Here is a 19,176-nt window from a genome sequence, read left to right as displayed (position 1 = left end):
GATCAAAACTAGACTTAGGGCACAATAACCCTAGATCTAATCCTTCTACACCAGAGATCTGCTGGTCAACATCCAAATCAAAGAGGCAAAGATGACCGGTTCTAATCCGGGCGAGCCCTCGAACGCTTAGGAACCCCGGGCCGTCCGGCCCGGTTTGGTATTGTTTCTTCCTCTCTCTCTTTTATTCTTTTATTGTTTTATTTTTGTTTTTATTTATTTTGATTTGTGAACTTTGTCTTAAAATCGCATTTTAGTACTTTGGATTATGTTGGCTCTGCCATAGATCTGAGAATAGATATGCTCGTTTTTGGGCATATCTGACCTCAGATCTAAATTCGATCAGTCCCACTTTCCCTACCACTTTATTTACTTCTATTTCATTATTTTAAGGTGTTAAAATTCGAGAGATCTTCATTGGAAGATCTGTCAGATTTTTCATCGTAAACAGTTTAGCGCGCACCGTGGGGCTATTTCGAGCTTGATCCAAGCATCAAAATACAATTTTTATTCACTATTTTTCACTGTTTTCAGTCACAAAATGTCTCAAAAGTCAACTGTGACTAGAATCCAGGGTTTCGGTTATCTGAAACCCTACTTTTTCTAGGCAACACTCTCAGTGTCGCCCAAATTCAAAGGTCTCAGAAACCACTAAAACTTTGTGGATTTGTTCTAGGTTCTCTTTTGTGACTGCACAAAAACATTCATATCAAAATAAAATTTTTAAAAATACAAAAAAAATATTTTTCAATTCAATCTTGGCTTTCTGTTTTTACTTTATTTTAATTTATTTCATCATAAATATTTTTATTTCCTCCTTCTTTCAAGGTTAAAGTAGTCTTATTTCATCAATATTAAGAAGATAAAAATATAAAATAAATAAATATTTTTTTGGGTGACACCAGCCGTGTCGCCTACCGTACATGGGCGACACCAGTAATGCCACCTGGGCGACACCACCCGTGTCACCCAAGTGCAAGTGTCCCAGAAAACTTATGGGACCCCACAAGACCATTCCAAGGATTTTTGACTTCCTGTTGACCAATTTTTTATCTAAAATAAAATTTTTAAAAATATAAAAAAAATATTTTACTTTAGATATATCTGTTTTGTGTTTGCCCTTTTGATTTTATTTTAGTTTGTTAATTTTGACTGAAATCATATTTTTCCTGCTTTCACCATGTTTAGTTTAAATGTGTTTCATTAAAGTTAAAAGATAAAAAAATAAAAAAATACATTAGGTTTGCTTACCCCTCCAAACCTAGACCCACTCTTGGTCCGAGTCGAGACTCATGCACCATCTAGTTTAGATCTTAGTCTAGTTCAAAGTCTGAACCAAAATCCATTGAGTCTAGCAAGTCTAGGTTCCAGTCTAGTCTTAGCCTAGGTCTTAGTTAGGGTTCTTGCCCCTAAAGTCATACATACTAGGTCTACCATGAGGCGTCGAGTCTAGATCTCACAGAGTCTAGGAATCATAACCCAAGATCATAGCGTAGCAAGGTCCAACCCTATGGCCCCAGCTCAGTTTAGATTCAGAGAACCTAGTCAGTCCGAGAGGCACCATCACAATGCTCCCTCACAAATCATCCATAGCACTCATGTAAGTGAGCCGATTCTCGACCCGCATAGAACCAAACCTAGCTGTCTAAGACACCTTCAAGGCCACCCTTTAGAAGTCACGAGCCAACAGGTTGATAAGGTTCGTAATACCCTGAATAATCAAGGAATCCTCCAAGACCTAGGGGTTAACTTCAAATCCAGTCGACACAACAAGAGTAAGGCCCCGACCCAAATCTCTGCGTAAGCCGATCTTAGCCGTGTGAACCCCGATGGTCAATTAGCAGCCCAACATTCTAGTCTTGGCAATCAGCCGGTTAGTGGCGAGTGAGCACATACAACTAGGGAAAGTCTACCCAAGCAACCCATCACCAGTGAAGATTAGGGTCTCGACCTAACTCGATATAAAGACAATCCTACAGTGTATGCTTACTTTCAAGACCTGCTCAATAGAGGATATATCATCCAGCGCACTCAATCCATGAAAGTCAGGTTAGAAGCTCAAGCCTTTGGCCAAGTCCAACATTTTGGTTCAAACCAGGATAATCCTAAGGTTGTTAACCTGCCAATCCAATCCACTACGAGCCAGAGGTCTAGTTCTAACCATCACTTAAGCCTAAGACTACTTAGAGGGAAAACTCCATCTGGCAGTAGCTATGTCATTCCTTCACTCTTTTAGTCCATTGTTGAGGCAAAAGAATACCCTAACCCTAGGGATAGATCATCCAACCAAGGTCAGAGTCAAGTAGACCTAGCCACCCAAAGTCAGAGGTCCAGTCATCATAGCAGCTTGAGTCGTCCATCCCAGTTAAGTGGTGATCATATCTCGCAGGCCTCCTTGCGTGGCCAAGTTGTGCAACCTCAGAGTAATGGGTATGCTCTGACTCAACTCAACTCGGGTGAGTATACAAGTCGACAATCGACACTTCAAGTTCAACCTCAGGCTCAGTCCTTGAGGCAACTCACTACATGGGCCCAACAGCCAATTTATATGAGCTACATACCACAAAGTCAGGTTCAACAAACCATACAATCGAGCTAGCTCACAGCAATAACGATGACTCAATTCGCTCATATGAAACACCTTCAAGACTCTTTAGAGAAAATGGAAATATAGGATTTCTCAACTCCTAAAGCTCATGTACAATAAATTCTAGGACACCTAGAAGATCTACCAGTGGGATTTGTGATGCCACAGTTCAAAAACCAATTTCCAAGAAAAGATGATCATGAGGCACACATCAACGCCTCTTATTGATGGTCCACACATTACGAGACCAACCCAACCAACTTAAAGTCATGTTCTCGCATAGCTTATTAGAAGAACCCTTGATGTGGCATCGACGATTCATGAAGGATGACCCTCAAGCAACTCCTAACGAAATGTTTAGGCAATTTTCCGCCTGTTATAGCAGATGAAGACCAAGACCCGTCACCCTTGGTGAGTTAACTTTCACCAAACAGAAGTCAGGCGAGTCTCCTTCTCTGTTTAAAATCAGATTCAGAGAGGCCACTATGCGGGTTATTGAAACTCCACTCCTTGAGACCACGAAGGTAAGCCTGGCATTAGAGAACATGACTCCAGAATATTTCACATTCTTCAATATTGGGGCAGTCCCTTACTCACTTAATGTTATTCTTAAAAGAGTATCGCGGTATGAGCGAGCCAAGGAAGATAAGGCCGCAGCCGAAAAACCCTCTCAAGAAGGAGAAGTGAATATTATCAAGAGAAGCAATCATTTTGTAAATCATTCATAGGGAAAAACTAAAATTCATTCTACCACATTGAGAATGCAGACTTCTACACCAAGGGAATTCACTCCCATTGATGAGCCTATGACCGATGTCATGAAGAAATTATTTAAGGCAAAGCTCATAGAATTACAAACAGAAGCCAAGATTCCTCCTTCCCTTTGAGGCAATACATCTCAATGGTGCGATTGGCATCAAAACTATGCCCATAATACTAAGAAATGTCGAGCTTTCAAACATAGAGTTCAAAGCCTCATTGATAATGGCACGATAAGCGTCAAAAAGAAAGAGGCTGATGACATAGAAATACCAGAAACTCTAGATGCTTCGACAAACAAATATAATGCCAACCTGATTAACTCAGGAGAATCAAAAGTTGTCCCCAAACCCGAAAACCATTCACAAAGGACTTGGAGTACAAGAAGAAATCAACTAGAACGTCCATAGATGAAGAACAAAACGAGCATAATCTCACCCAGGAGTTAATGACTAATGATCAAAGCAGCAAGGATGATCTTAGCTCCAAGCCCATAACTGAAGAAAGGGAAAAAGAAAGGGGTATTGCATATAGAATTCTACTTCAATATACACTCCTAAAAGTGACACAAGAAATCCCCATCATCGAGAGTCACACTAGGGTATATGAACCCTTCAACACGTTCTTTCAAGTTAACACAATAAAGGGTTCACATGTGCGTGGCAACGAATCAAACTCGCAAGAGCAATATGAACGCGAGCATAAGTTCAACCAAGGTTTTGAAGCTATAGATTCTCAAGCTCATGACGACAAGAAAAATCTTAATTCTGGGACAATAACTTGTGAGGGGGCAAATGAGCAAGTGTTAAAAGGAAGTCATTCACCCCACAACCTTGACGACCTACCTAAGAGGGATCAATATGATAAGGATGACGTGTTAGAAATTGATGTGATCCAAATCAACAAAAAGGGATTATTTTTCAAACAAGAGATCAACACTCCAAAGTCTCCCATTACGCTTCCAAACAAGGGGCCAACACCTCAAATATCAAAAGAAGTCAAACCTTTGGAAATTCTAAGGGGCCCACCTAGGCCACCTTCACCAGACTTCTTTGCCAACCTACCTATATGGAATGAGGAGCCAAGCTTAGAAGATTTAACAAAATCACCTCTCAAGGTAAACCCAGTTATAAATGATGGAGAATCAAAGAGCCCAAATTTGACTATTCTCAAAGATTTTGCATCTTCACTAGAGTTGATAGAGCTCGAGCCTTGGGAAATTCTAAGGGACCTACCTGAACCACCTTCACAAGATTTTTTGAATGATCCACCAATCTGGGATCAAGAATTGGATATTGAAAATCCGACCATGTTACCTCCTCAAGAGGTAGGGTCTCTAAAAGTCATTAACAACATGAACACAACTCTGATAACCGGAGCACCACCATATTAAGAGAATTCATCATGTGAAGAACAAGTTCCCAATGGAACAGAAAGCCCTGCAGGGGCAACCCCATCAAAATATTCAATAAGGGCAAACTCCACTCATGAAGAGGATACAATAGGGGCAACTAATGAGATTGAACCCTTCTTCATTGAATCCCAACATGCGGTAAGGTCGTCTGATACCAACTTAATCACTCTTCTGGTGTGAGAGTATCACCTAAGCTCGAGCACTGACCATGAGCCTACTACGGAGTTAACCTCCGAAAAAGAATTCGAAATTTGCAATGAAAAAAATTATCGAAAAGGAGTTGGGTGATCACTCTCCCCTTTCAAATAACCAAATGAGGCATTCATGCCTCATATTTCAAAAGGCATTAACGGCTAATGTGTAACATAAAATACTCCACTAACGGGAAAACCTTGATGAGCGTATCCGTCTATACAGAAGGCTGAGGGATTAGGAAACTGAGAGTGATTGTTAGTCCCAAATTCAAGGTTCCAGTGGAGTTGTTTAAAGAAAAAGTTCAATGGAGACTCAACAACTATTGTTAAATCGATTTTGGATGCCAACCTGGGTTAAGGGAAATCAGTGGAAGACCGATATTTGAACCTCCCTGCCACTTGGAGGAGGGAAAAATGATCGAATTCTTACATGATCTTAAGATGAGTTGCTCAAAACAAAAAAGGGGGGCACCTTTTGACTCTTCTTCTTCCTCCCCCTTTTCCTTGTCACTGTTTTCATTAAAAAAAAAAAAAAAAAATTCGGCTGGGCTGAAATTCCAAAAGGAACCCCAAGCATTGGCAAAAAGGCTACTGGGCTAAACACTCGAAAGGGACCCCGAAGCGATATTAAAAATAAAAAATAAAAATGAAAATAAAAATAAAAAATAAAAAATCTGCTGAGCTGAAAATCCGAAAGGAACCCCAAGCATTAGAAACAAAGGCTATCGAATTGAACACTCGAAAGGGACCCCGGGGCGATAAAAAAAAAAAAGTTCTCTCCTTCCTTCTACTCTCCAAAGTCTTTTCTCTCTAAACATCTTCTCTTCCTCCCCCTGCGTCAAAGTGGTGTTAAAAGAAAATCTATAAACATTAGCCTGACGGAACATTGTTAAGAACTTAAATCGTCTGAAACTTTAAAAGCTGAGTGGTGGAGGAACGAAATCGAAAATCCAAAGAGATTCTGAATACCCAGGGGCAGTATCTTGTATTTTCAATACTCTGTTTCGCTCGAAACTCTAGAGAACTCTCATTGAATTGCAATACAAGAGCTGAGGTTAGAAAATAAAGAAATACTTGATGATTCCTCGTCCTGAAGATTTAAGCAAGGATCCAATACGCTCACATAGGGACCACAGGTGGCAAAACTGTAAGGCTCGTCCCTTTTAAAAGCGACTTTTCAATCTGATTGTTAAAACCCTCTTTTTCCAAAACCCTTTTAGAAAGGACTTCCTCCATCACTACAAGAGGTTACACTGTTAGTCGATCTGGCCTCGCTCTCGAAGCCAACTTCCTACGCTTGTTATGAAGGTTTGAAACTAGCCATGGACTCCATGGTTGTATGAGCATAACTACCAACTACCACATATCGGAGATGGGTGAACCTCGTCAATGACGATATTGGCTAGTCTGGGAGTGTTTTTCTCTCGACTGGATCCCTTGAGGCGAAATGAGGCAAGCTCATCCCCGTGTGTGCGTATGATGTCCCAAAGTCCAATTCAGAAAAACATCAAACTTGTGTAACGGAAAAGAGCCGAGATAGGATAAACTTCAAACTCGTGCGACGTAAAAGAGCCTAAACAGGATAAAAGTCAAACTCGTGCGACGTAAAAGAGTCGGGACAGGATAAGCGCCAAACTCGTGCGACGTAAAAGAGTCGAGACAAGAAAAAAAAGGTCAAACTCGTGCGACGTTAAAGAGTTGAGACATGAAAAATGTCAAATTCGTGTGACATTAAAGAGCCGAGACAGGAAAAACATCAAACTCGTGCAACGTTAAAGAGTCGAGACAGGAAAAACGTTAAACTCATGCGACGTTAAAGAGACGAGATAGGAAAGACGTCAAACTCGTGCAACGTAAAAGAGCCGAGGCAGATATCGTCTACTCCTATATGATATGAAAGGTCGGATGTATTCAGGGCACAACCACCCTGTTTCAGGGGACAACTACCCTGTTTAATGGAAAGACGTCAAACTAGTGCTATGTAAAAGAGCCGAGACATATACCATCTAGTCCCATATGCCACCCTGTTTAAATGAAAAAACGTCAAACTCGTGTGACGTAAAAGAGCCGAGCAGGTATCGTTTAGCCCTATATGACGTGAATGGTCGGGTGTATTCAGGGCACAATCACCTTATTTAATGGAAAAACGTCAAACTCGTACAACATAAAAGAGTCGCGGCAGGTACCATCTATCCCCGTATGACGTGAAAGGTCGGGTGTATCTAGGATACAACCACCTTGTTCGATGGAGAAATGTCAAACTCGTCCGACGTAAAAGAGCCGAGACAAGTACTATCTAGCCCCGTATAACACAAAAAGGTCAGGTGTATATAAGGCACAGCCACCCTGTTCGATGGATTCCGTTTATCCCCGTATTGATGTAAAAGAGTCGGGTGTATGATCCATCATTGCATAACGGTAAACTGCGTAGAGGGTTCTATGGTTGCAGAAGTTAAATCAGCTGACCAACCTTGTTTTTCGAAATATCTTTCTCTTTTCAAAATTTTCACTATATGTCTTGTTTTTTCCAAAAATTTTAAGTTCTTTGTTAAAATCGTAACATGTCATTGCTCCTGGTTCTATTTCAAATCCCCCCCTACTTTCAAAAATTTTAAAAAAGTCTTAAAAAATGAACGAGCTTGGACACCCGTATATGATGATTACCATGTTACTGTGATTTCCGCTTTGCTGCCTCGTCTCTCACTTCGGATTCAGCTAGACAAGTCTCTTCTTATAGAAAGATTTGTCCTATAGACAACCTTAAGAAACCATAAGGAGATCAAAGAAAATACCAGGATTAAAAATTCAAACTACAAAACCCCCTGAAGTTTAGTGGCATGGCTAGAAAATCCAACTCAAGTTTCAAGCTTGTATAACTCACCGACATCTCACACCGAAAACCTTAGGAGGAAAAATGCCCTAAGTGGGTAAGCTCGGTAGCGCAAAGATGTTCACTGCCCTTCGAAAGACAGGGAATGTCAAAGTGTCTACTTCTTTGCCACGTACCTGTCTCTCGAATGACAAGGAGTGCCAAAGAGGAGCAACTATAGACACCCCATTTTAAAATCTGGCAAATTCTATGGTTTTCTGAACCATTCGGACTACATTATCCTAGTAGACCCTATTTAATTACCCTAAAACTATCCAAGTCCTATCTCAATTTGAAGTATAGCCCAATATCTTTCCAACGGTCCAAGAATTACCTCAATCAGATATACGGATAAAATGATATAATAAATGACAATTTAGTCCCTATGAGACCCAACTATCGGGTTGCGGGCCGGGCTGCAACGAGCTCGACAGGCCCAGACGTGGGCTGATGATGCAGTCAACGCATCTGATGATGTAGTAAACATGTTTTCTTTAATTAGATAAGGCTAAAACTTCAAGATAAATCAAAAAAATTTCGAAAAAACACTCCAAACAATTTAGGAAAAATCACCAATTGAATCTTATAAATACCCCATTTCCCTAACCCAAAAGGAGAGAGAAAAAGAGATGAAAAAAAATCTTAAAAATTTTTGAAATTAAGGAAATTATCCAAACATACCAAAAATAGGAAAACCTTAGGGCCTGTTTGGGTACATAGATTTTAAGGTATGGATTCCTAACATCTTGGATTTTGCCAAAATCTACCGTTTGGATTGCTTAATGACTAAGATACTTAAAATCAGGAAAGTCAAAATCATGGAAATAAGACCTACTTTTCCATGATTTCATTTCCCCACCAAAACCTGTTTTTTTGCATTTCCAAGGCCCATGGATTTCACTCATTGGCTCCCTCGACCCAAAACATAAGGAGTAATTCGTAGGTATGAAAATTTTAGAGAAAAAAATTACCTAAATTTTTAAAGAGAGAAACTATCTCAAAATTTTTAGAGAGATAAATTATCTCAAATATTAACTTTTAGAGAGAGAAAGTATGTTAAAATTTTAGAAAGAGAAAGTATGTTAAAATTTTAGAGATAAAATATGTTAAAATTTTAGAGAGAGAAAGTACCAAATTTTTTTAGAGAGATGAACTATCTCAAAATTTTAGAGAGAGAAACTATATCAAATTTTAACTTTTAGAGAAAGAAGTATGTTAAAACTTTAGAGAGAGAAAGTACCAATTTTTTTAGAGAGATGATCTATCTCAAAATTTTAGAGAGAAAAACTATCTCAAATTTTAACTTTTAGAGATAAAAGTATGTTGAAATTTTAGAGAGAGAAAGTACTAATTTTTTTAGAGAGATAAACTATCTCAAAATTTTAGAGAGAGAAATTATCTCAAATTTTAAGTTTTAGAGAGAAACTATCATATTTTAGAGAGAAAAAGTACATGCAAATTTTTAAAGAGAGAAACTATATCAAATCTTAAGTTTAAGAGAGGGAAAGTATTCTTAAAATTGTAGAGAGGGAAAGTATTCTTAAAATTGTGGAGAGAGAAAGTATTATGAAATTTTTAGAGAGAAATTATTATAAAATCTAGAAAGAGAAACTGTCAAAAAAATTTAGAGAGAGAAATATCTCATTTTTTAGATAAATAAACTATCTCGAATTTTGAGTTTTAGAGAGAAACTATCTCAAATTTGGAATTTTAGAGAGAGAAAATATATTAAAATTTAAAGACAATTTATATCAAATTTTAGAGAGATAAACTACCTAAAAAATTTTAGAGATAGAAACTATCGCAAAATTTTTGTAGGGAGAAACTATTGCAAAATTTATGTTTTAGAGAGAGAAAGTATTTTAAAATTTTGGAGAGATAAACTATATCAAATTTTAGATAGAGAAAATACATGAAATTTTTAGAGAGAGAAAATATCTCAAAAAAATTTAAAGAGAAACTATCTCAAAATTTAAGTTTTAGAAAGGGAAAGTATCTCAAATTTTAAACTTTAGAGAGAGAAAGTACATCAAATTTTAGAAAGACACTATATCTAATTTTAAAGAGAGAAACTATTTCAAAATTTTAGAGAGAGAAACTATCTCAAACTTGAAGTTTTGGAGAGAGAAAGAATCTTAAAATTTAAGAGAGTAATTATATCAAATTTTAGAGAGAGAAAGTACATAAAAAAAGTTTTAAAAAAAAACACTCGCAAAAATTTTAGAGAGAAATTATTGTAAATTTTATCTTTTAGAAGAGAGTATTTTAAAATTTGAGAGAACAACTATATCATATTTTAGAGAATGAAACTACTTAAAAACGTTTAGAGAGAGAAACTATCTCAAAATTATTGAAGAGTGGAACTATCTCAAGTTTTAACTTTTAGAGAGAGAGTATCTTAAAATTTTAAAGAGAGAAACTATATTAAATTTTAGAGAGTAAAGCACCTAAAAATTTTAGAGAGAAATTATATCAAAATTTTTAGATAGACAATTTCAAATTTTAAATTTTGGATAGAAAGTATATTAAATTTTAGAGAGAGAACCCATATCAAATTTTAGAGAGATAAACTATCTCAAAATTTCTATAGATACACTACCCCAAATTTTGAGTTTTGGAGAGAAGCATATAAAAATTTTAGAGAGAGAAATTGTATAAAGCACAATGGACATGGAAGTGATTGCAAGGAATCCATAAATTTTGTATAGTTTATCTAAACAAGAGATTTGAGAAATCCATAATAAAAATCCTTGATATTGAAAATCCATAGATTTCTTTGGATTTCAAATATCTAAGATTTCTAATTTCTTCCTATCCAAACAGGCCCTTGGAAAATTTCTAAAAATTTTGGAAAAATCCCCAAAAATCCTAAACAATTTAGGAAAAATCTCCAAAAATCCCAAAAAATTAGAGAAAACCTCATAATTCATATTCAACGATAACCCAAAATCCTTAGAAAACTAAAGAAATTCTCCTCCATACCTAAGAGAAACAACACTAGATCAAAACTAGACTTAGAGCACAACAATACTAGATCAAAACTAGACTTAGGGCACAACAATTCTACATCTAATCCTTTTACATTAGAGATCTACTACTCTGCCACAGATCTGAGAGTAGATTTGCTCGTTTTCGGGCAGATCTAGCCTCAGATCTGAATTTGATCAGTACCACGTTTTCTACCACTTTATTTATATCTATTTTATTATTTTAAGGTGTTAAAATCCGATATATCTTCTGTCAAATTTTTATCGTAAACAATACTATACTATAATTTATTTATAAGGCTAAAGAGATAAACACAAAGACATATACGTGGTTCGGCTGTTCAGCCTACATCCATAAAAGAGGCACAACCTTATCTTCATAGGATTACAATAGTTCCTCACCCTTATATATAGATACAGGATAAACATGAGTAAAAAGAAATCCCATTATACAAGCCTAAAACAATGAAGGATCCCGTAACTAGGCTAATTACAACACAACTGGATAAGGAAATAATCAAAGGCGCTGACCAAGCACAACTGGCATGGCTAGCACGTTTGATATCCTTCCACAATCTTCTCTACACTCCCCCTCAAGTTGGGATTGAAAAATGTCAAAGGATCCCAACTTGGACTAAATTTCAGAGAATTTCGACTTTGTGACAGCTTTAGTAAATATGTCTGCCAATTGATCTTCACTTCGAAAAAACAGAGTGTCTATGACTTTAGCTTGAACCTTCTCTCGAACGTAATGGCAATCAATCTCTATGTGTTTTGTTCTTTCATGGAAGACCGGATTAGAGACAAATATGGATAGCAGCACGATTGTCACAAAATAGCTTCATTGGTAACTTTGTCTAAAAGCCCATATCATGAAGAAGATATTTTAACCAAATCAACTCTCTTATTGTTGATGTCATGGCTTTGTATTCAGCTTCAGCACTGTAGTGAGCTACAACACTTTGTTTTTCACTCTTCTAAGTGACCAAATTTCCTCCTACCATTGTACAGCAACCAATTGTGGACTTTCTATCGTCAGGGCTACCAGCCCAGTCAGCATCAATATATCCAAGAATATCAACATTTCCATTACATTGCATTAAAATAACTCTTCTTGGGGTAGTTTTTAGGTACCTCAGTATTCTATTAACCGCTTCCAAATGAACAATTCGAGGTGAATGCATGAATTGACTTACAAGGCTAACAGCATGAGTAAGGTCAGGCCTTGTAATAGTAAGATAAATCAATTTCCCAACTAGTCCTTGATAACAGCTAACATCATGAAGTAATTCTCCCCCTGAACTAGTTAATTTTGCATTTTATTTGATAGGTGTCTCGACTGGTTTGACCCCCAATTTTCCAGTTTCTTTTACAAAATTTAGCACATATTTTCTTTATGAAGGAAAAATAACTTTCTTTGAATATGCAACTTCATTTCCCAAAAAATAATTAAGTTGCCCAAGATCCTTGATGTCAAATTTCTTGTGAAAAAACCATTTAAGTTTGAAATTCCTTCTTTTTCATCTCTAGAAATGACAATAACATCAAGATAGATGAGCACTATAATTGTCTCATTTTTACTCTTCCTAGTGAATATAGAAAATCAGCATAACTTCTTTTAAAATCAATGCTTAGGAGAGCAGTTCTAAGTTTATCATACCAAGCCCGCAGAGATTGCTTTAAAAGATAGAAGGCCTTTTTTAGCTTGCAAACAAGACCAGGCTTTCCTTCGTGTGGATGACCTGGAGGTAGATCCATATAGACTTCTTCCATCAAATCTCCTTGAAGGAAGGCATTTTTAACGTCCATTTGATATAAAGACCATCCACAATTCACAGGAACAGATAAATGGACACGAATCGTACCCATTTTTGCGACTGGAGCAAAAGTCTCCTTGTAGTCTACACCATAGGTCTACGTGAAGCCCTTAGCAACTAACCTAGCCTTGTGTCTTTTTATAGTTCCATCACTATTATACTTAATTTTAAATAGCCATTTGCAACCAACAGATTTTTTTCCCATTAGGGAGTTGAACAAGATCCCAAGTTTGATTCTTGTCCAAGGCTTGTAACTCTTCTTTCATGGTCATTTTCCACACAGGTTGTGAATTAGCATTATGAAAGTTTTTTGGCTCATGAGTGGAAATAGAACTCAGAAAGGTGCAATATTTAGATGAGATATTTTTTATAACAAATTTGACTTTCAATAGGATGCGAAACAACATGAAAAGTAACAAAATATTTTAAGGAAGAAGGGGGTTGTGAAATACGAGAAGACCTTCGAAGAGCAAGAGCGTGATCAGGGAGACGGGCCACAGGGACATCTTCATGAGTAACATCTTCATTTTCACCAATCTGATTAGCTTCTCTCTCACTTTCTTCTTGTTGGATTTCCTCTCTTCTATCGTCGACATAATGGTTTCTAGTCTTAATTCTTTCTTTATTTGTTTGCACCTAAAAAAAAATTACTAGGAATGGGCAATAGAATTTTACCTAAATTCTCCCCCTGAATCATGTTTTCTTGGGATTTTTGAAAATAAGATTCTCTTTCATCAAATTTAACATCTCGTGAGATGTGCACTTTTTTTGTTGTGGGATTGTAGCATTTGTATCCCATTTTTGTAGAGGAATACCTAAGAAATATGCACTTAGTAGCCCTAGAATCAAGTTTGTCCCTGTGTTGATCAATATTATATACATAACAAATGCAGTCAAACACACGTAAGGGAGACAAGTCAATTTTCTTTCCTTTCAATAACTCAAGAGGAGACTTATTCTTGAGAATTTTGCTCGGAAGTCGATTAATAAGGTAACAAGCAGTTAGGACCGCATCATACCAATAAAATTTGGTACATTCATTTCAAATAATAGAGATCTAGTAACTTCAAGAATATGGCGGTTTTCCTTCTGACACACCATTTTGTTGAGGTGTTCCAATACAAGATGTCTGATGTATAATGCCCTAATCAGAGAAATAGTTTGTGAATGAATTATTCACATACTATGTTCCATTATCTGAGCGAAAAATCCTAATTTTGACATTATACTGATTTGATATAAGATTATGAAATTCTTTAAACATAGGGAAAACCTCATTTTTAGCTTTTAACATATGTACCCAAGTGACACGAGTATAATCATCTGTAAATGTCACAAAGGATTTGTAGCCATTATAGGATTCAACAAGAACTGGTCCCCATACATCAGAATATATCAAGTAAAAAAGTTCATCATAATCATGCATTGAAGATTTAAAAAGTAACCTAGCCAACTTGGAATATTTGCAAACCTCATAATCATAAAATCCTAGAGTTAAGTTTGACATCAAAATTTTCAAAACATTTTCAGAGGGATGTCCAACTCTAGAGGGCCATAATCTACCAATATTACCATTATTAACTTTCGCAATCATAGCAGAATTCTTTTGATCGAAAAGGTAAAGACCATGATCCATTTTCCCTTCACCAGTCTTCATCCCCGTGACCCGGTCCTGAAAGATAACGGAATGAGGAGAAAAAATAATATCACAATTCAAATTTTGAATGAATTTACTAACTGACAATAGGTTAGAAGGAAAAGAAGGTAAATAAAGAACGTCATAATTATGGGTTTTAGAAAAGAAATTTGTTCTTCCAGTGCCATGAACAGAAATTAAAAAACTATTGGCAATTGATACAGGAGTTTTATTGACCACTTGTTGAAATTGAGATAGGAAAGAAAGATTGCATGTCATATGGTCAGTTGCTCTTGAGTCAATCACCCAAGTATTAGAACTGAAGGAAGACACGAAAGCAAACTGATTACCTTGATTAGATGAGAAATCGTGAGAAGAGGATGCACCATTCTTACCCAATTGCTGAAGAATTTGGGTAAGTTTATCAATGAAAATATGAGAGTCGAAAAACGCACTATGAGCCAACGACCTTTCAAAAAACTTGGCACGTGCAGGTTTAAGATGAGGATAGAGAACCCAACACCTATCCTTAATGTGGCCAAGATGTTTGCAATGCTCACAACGGGAAGGTGGTCTTCCTTTATTTCCACGACTCCTTCCCCTACCATGCTATCCTCCTAGAGATCTCTATTCAAAGTTGCTATTCGCATGTTTCTTCTTTTTAACAAGAGTCATAGCAGATTTCTCACTACTCTCAATTTCAATTTTTACTTCAACATTCATCACTCTTTTCCTAGTTTCTTCACACAATATAGTAGAAAAACTGATGAGAAGTTGGGCAATTCAGATGACATCAAAATTTAGGTCCTTACTTGCTCAAAATCGGGTTTGAGAGCAGCAAGAAATTGAAAGATCTTATCCTGCTCAGCTCTCTTTCGAATAGTGGAAATATCAATAGTAGCAGGGCAATATATAGATAATTCATCCCACATAGGTTTGAGAATACCCAACAATTCAGTAGCAGCCTTATTCTGTTGCTTGGTTTGGTATATCTCTTGTTTTAATTCAAATATTTGAGCAATATTGTTTTGTTGTCCATAAAATTCTTTTATAGAATATCATAGATCCTTAGCATTCTCAGCATGAGTAAATATCTCAGCAATCTTAGAATCCATTGAGTTTAATATCCATGACATAATTAGTTGATCATATGTTTCTCGATCTTCGTATTCAGGGTCATCACTACTCGGAGCCTTTTTTTTACCATTAATATGCTCGAGTTTTGATCGATCCTGACCACCAAGAGTAAGAGGGACGGCTCTGGCCCAAGATAAATAATTAAAACCATTGAAGAGTGTTTAAGCTAATTTCATAGAGGTGTTACTTTCGGATTCATGCACCACAATTTTAACAGGTTCTACTTTATTCTTTTCATCCATAGTATAAAAAAAAAACAAATAAAATATGAATAGCCACGTACCAGCCAAAGATTACAACCTTTTTTTAAGAGAAAACCACCAAAATAACAAATCGTTAGACTTCAGAGTCGATCCACCTGCTATTCACGTTTAGTAGATCAACATGTGAGGCTAGCTTCACAGAGCAGCGATTACCTCCCGCTCAATGGTGTTTGACCTGTCCGATCAAATATCAATGTGTGAGGCTGGCTTCACATAGAAGCCCGCTCAATGGTGTTTGACCTGTCCGATCAAACTCAAGAGATTCATTCCCACATGGACAACCACTTTTTTATTAGTATAAGGATTTGCTATGAAAGCAAATCACTTGGCTTTTCCTTGAAGAGAGCCAATAGTGAAACACCTAAAACCTTCACCACTCTAAACCTCACACCAGGAATATCTCGACGGTGTGACCTTTACGCCCAAATCCAGCAATCAGTACCACATCAGTTTCCGCGATGTAATTCAAGCAACAATTGTTCAGGACAACGGCTGCTATCTTCTTCCCATTTTTTATCAGCTGAACCCGAGCACACTTTCAGATGGCAGAGTTGGGCTGCGCGGCCTCCTCAACATATTCGCAGCAGCGATGATTTCGCGAGCATCAACTAAAGATGCACACTTCCATTTAGAGGAACTGTGTTTGCAATGAAAAAATTTGGCTGCGCCAATTTATTTTTTATTTTTTATTTTTTGGATATCGATCTTGCGGTTGCTCTGCTTTGGTAGAGCTCATAAGCTTTGTAAATATCGTCAAAAAAGAAACTCGTTAAAAAAAAAACTTTTGCAAAACACAGGCTTTGCTGAGGAAGCTTTAACAATATATTTTCTAGAGTGAGAAAGGCCGAGGGATTTTTTTTAGAGAGAGAAAGGCTGTGGGGTATCTATTCTAAAGAGAGAAAAGCCGTGGATGATTGCAGGTTCACTAGCAATGTTTGCGAGCACAAGAACGAAGGCAGCAGCTATCTCTATTGGCACAATTTAGTAGGGCATCCATATGACTTGTTCTGATACCATGTTAGAAAATAGATGGGAAAAATAAAGAAAGACAGATACATATACGTGGTTCAGCTGTTCAGCCTATATCCACGAAAGAGGCGTAACTTTATCTTCTTCAGAGGATATAGATACAGGATAAAACATGAGTAAAAGAAAATCGCATGATATAAACACAAAATAATGAAAGATCTTGTAAATAGGCTAACACAAAATAATGAAAGATCTTGTAAATAGGCTAATTATAGCACAATTGAATAAAGAAAGAATGGTTGATATCCTTCCACATTCTTCTCTACAAAAATATTTCATACACATTACAAGTGTGGAATTGGTACTCAAACCCAACATCTGCCGTCCAAAGACAACTTGTAATACGTTGCCCAATTTTACAGCCACTTCAAATTTTTTTGGGTAGAACCGCCACTCAACTCTAGTGACCATGGAAATATGGACGATAGATATCGAGTAAGAGCACCTGAATGCTAGTGCAAACTACGAAATATAATAGCAGGTCCCTCTCTCAAAATGAATTCAAAGCCAGGTGTGAGCATTTATGTGCATATACATGAATTCACGACATGGATATATAAGCAAGGGAAGTTCTTTAATGGCGAAATAATTGGGTTTTTGGACGTCGTTGAATGTGTGGCTATGGGGCCTCACGTATACCATATATTTTATTATTTATTTATCTTGATTAATATTTTTTAAAAATTATAATAATTATTATTTATCTTTAATATTTTTTAAAAAGAAAAAACCTATTTTTCAATAGATAGTGGATAACTTCTCTATTTCTTAGATATCTAGGGCCACTTCTCCAAGATTCTAAAAAAGAAAGCTTTGGAGAAGGATCTCTGTTCATCTCTCTATGAATTGGGTTACATGGCTTTGGAAAAACAAGGACAAATAAAAAGCTAATCGTTTTGGAAAAGCTCTAGCTCTATGCGATCTACAGTCTAACAACGCTACCCATCAACATTTGGAAACTCGTCCAAGTCTACTTGGACTTGGCCCAGTAGCGATCTACAGTCCAACAATGCTAACCATCAACATTTTGAGACTCGGCCAAGTCTACTCAGACTCACCCTGTGGGCGAGGTGAGTTTGCCCCGTTTACATTGTACAAATATTTTTCGGAGGTATTGGAATAACATAGAGATGGTAGAGGTGACTGGAGTGGTCTTGAATACAATGGAGGAAGCCTGAGGATGGGGTTTCAAGGCATAAAATCGATGGATTAAGACAGAACTATAACTTAATCTCTGATTTCGCGAGAAAAACAAGGTCACTGGAAATATATAGCACCGAAAAATTATTTGCAGTGGCCAGCAGTATTTTGACAAGACGGTGTGAAAACAAACAACCCTAGATCAGAAAACTCCTTCTCCCAAAAAAAAAATTGCTTTGTCTAACCAAGTAAGATCAAACTAGTAGATCAAAACCGTGCTGTGACAACATGGGAGCAAACTGTATTTCCCAATATTTTTCTGTATATAGAATTATGTATAAGCCCTAACTTGTAGGGTTACAAACCATGTATGAATGAATGTACCTTCTTAATTTGGTTATAAAGAAAAGGAAAGAAGATATTACGCCAGAAATACATACAAGTCTCTATTAATGTACAATGGAAATCCTCTTGTTTCATCTCTCTCAATCTCACTACCCAATAGTTAATCTCTCTCCCTTCTCCACCACTGAAAAAAAAACAAAATATCTCTCTCTCTCTCTCCATTTATCCCTTTCCTTTTTTTGAAAAGTTTTTGAAAATTTTTATTTTGTATTTTGCATATCTTTTAGGCATTTTCATGCCTGGTACTCATGCAAGTCCACATATGGACTCTCTTGAGTTACTTGCCTCAAGGGCCAAGTCACGAGCCCTATCTGAATATTTGAACTTTGACCATAACTATTGTAATTTTTTTTGATTAATTTACATTTCCTTGAGTCGACTCACCATGTTTAAGTTGAGTGATCTCTTGCTTTACTGGGAAGAAAGAAGTTATTTGAAGAAGTTCTTAGTGTATATGTTTGATAATTTACTGGAATATTAAAGAAGTTCTAGGTACCGACAGCCTGTTAAAATATAAAATCATGTTTATTTAAATAGTGTTAAAGTATTATATATTAAATATTATTTATATATTAGACATAAAACAATAGATAGTATATATTGTATTGTAAATATTGATTACATAATATAAAATATGTATTATATTATATTAAATATATATATAATATAAAATGACACATAAAATTAAAAAATAATTAAATTAATAATATAATAATATAAAATAAATATATGGTAATAATTTAAACATGCTATTTAGAACATCCTATAATATATAATATAGTATAATTTATATTTATTTTTTAATATATATAATAAAATAACTTACATTACATAATTATAAAATATAATACAAATACAAATATAATATAAATATAAGGAGGTAGGCATAATACGGTTTGAGGAATCAAGTTCCTATTTTAAGTTCCATCATTTTAGATGGAA

This window comes from Amborella trichopoda, chromosome 9 (assembly GCF_054954075.1).
Source record: "Amborella trichopoda isolate Santa Cruz 75 chromosome 9, AtrichopodaSantaCruz75HAP2 v2.0, whole genome shotgun sequence".
Classification (NCBI taxonomy): Eukaryota; Viridiplantae; Streptophyta; class Magnoliopsida; order Amborellales; family Amborellaceae; genus Amborella; species Amborella trichopoda.
This window is presented reverse-complemented; position numbering follows the sequence as displayed.